The sequence below is a fragment of the Propithecus coquereli genome, unplaced genomic scaffold (assembly GCF_000956105.1).
Source record: "Propithecus coquereli isolate 6110/MARCELLA unplaced genomic scaffold, Pcoq_1.0 Scaffold195, whole genome shotgun sequence".
NCBI lineage: Eukaryota > Metazoa > Chordata > Mammalia > Primates > Indriidae > Propithecus > Propithecus coquereli.
Window position 1 is genome coordinate 3,002,369 of NW_012144411.1, and position 1,995 is coordinate 3,004,363.

Genomic DNA, 1,995 nt, shown 5'->3' on the forward strand with positions numbered 1-1,995 from the left:
AGTTGTTATTGTTCCTTCTAATTTATAATGTGGGCTCTTTTATTTGCAGTCCAGTTCAAGCACTATAATCTTGGGTACCGCTCAAAGTTTACTCTGCAAATTTCTTTCCCCTCTCAAGGGTTTTACCCTCCCTTGTTCCTTCCCACTCTAATTCATGGACTTGTGTTCACCTGTCAGGGAAGAGTAGAGGATCTGTGAAAGTTAAGTATGGAATGAGTGGTGAGGAGGATGTGTCTGATGCATAGCTTCCATTTTTTTTTTTTTTTTTTTTTTTGCTGATACCTGTTGCTAGTGTTTGTGTCTGGTTTTGTCCCTGGGGATGCTGGCTGCAGCCATAGCACAAGGTCAGCAGGGAAGGGGAGGCCTCCACTGATCTCTGAATGGAACGGTTCTTGTCCTTTTCTTGTCTCTGCAGAGGTGCTGAAACTCTGACATTGATGAGCTCCTGGGATCCTAGAGCATGTGACAGTATCTAAGGGCACCTGTTTGGGCCCCTGTGAGGTTGCAGAAATATCATAGCTGTTACTTTCCCTCCTCCCACCTCAGGAAATTGTTCACTTCAAGACATATGCTATTTGAGGTCCCCTTGCTCCTGGGGGAGGTTCTTTTGAGGTAGAGGCTGGCTGATGCTTCCAACACAACCAATTTCAGTAGCTGCTCTGGATCCACAAAAATCCACACACTTTCACCTTGCTGCGCATCTTTGCCATCTCTTGGGATCAGCTTCTAGAATCTCCAACTTCATGGAGAAAATACTAGGGTGTGGGGCTAGGATAAGAGAGAAGGACACTGTGCCTCTCCATAGGATTACCAAATGCAGATCTCCATTTTCTTCCTCTATCACTCTTCCCTCCACCTCATCACATTTTATCTCTTGTCTTTGAAAAGACTTGTAAACCAATTTCATCTCTTTGTGCTACCAGAGCAATGGACAAAGTTGGACACTGAGGTAGGACCTCCTTTGAAGTTACGATTCACAGTTGTCCACCGTGGGGATGGGTTAGCAGAAATGAAAAGAGAATCTGTCCTTTTTGTTTCAGCTCACAGCGACAAAGAAATACTTGTGTGATTTATTTCCCATAATTTTAATTGCTACAAATTGCTGCATGGCGTTTTATGTCTGTGCCTTAACTTATTTTACAAATTCTTCTCTTTTACTTGCTATGTCCCCCGTCCCCATTTTTTATTATAAACAGAAAGAAATTATTTTACTGTTAGGTTTTTAATTTAAGTTCTTGAAGTCATATCTCCCTCTATTTTTAAAATGATCTCCTCTCTAATCATTCAAAACTTTTTACTTTCTATAAGTCCTTCCTTGTTTCTTTTCTCTTTTGGCCACAAAACTGGTCCTTGATCTTTCCCTAATTTCCTGTCATTGTGGCCTCTACTTTGGAAATCTCATCTAGACTCACAACTTCAACATTCATTTCTATTCATATGACTCCTGGATTTTTTTTCTCTAGTCTTGGGTATTTTTCTAAGTTCTAGTTCCACACTTAAAACCACTTGCTGAACACCCTTACCTAAGGGACATTCTGGCACCTTTAACTCAAGTTATTAGGACTGAATTCATTGTTTTTGCTATTGTTGTTTGACAGAGAATGGCATTTCGCCTGCAACATAACATGTGGGAAGTAATCGGTGCCTAGACGTGTAACTGAAACTGGCCAGTAAGAACAAGGGATATGTGACCCAGGACATTTTGACACTGTTGTTTTGACCTCGCTCTTTTGACTTGGTAGATTTTTCTTTATCTCATCAATGCCAAACATTTAGTACAAAGTGAACTAAATGATTCAAAGGATAAAAATTAGATCAGCACCCCAACAGGCCAGTGATGGAAAATGGAGCAACCTTGGAATGAATCATATGAGAGAATTGTAATAATCAACAAATCACACCATTAAATCTCCAGCATCTAAAATAATGCCTGGCACATAAGAGGTAATCATTATGCATGTTTGACTTAATAAGTGAACGTACAAAACTTCAAAT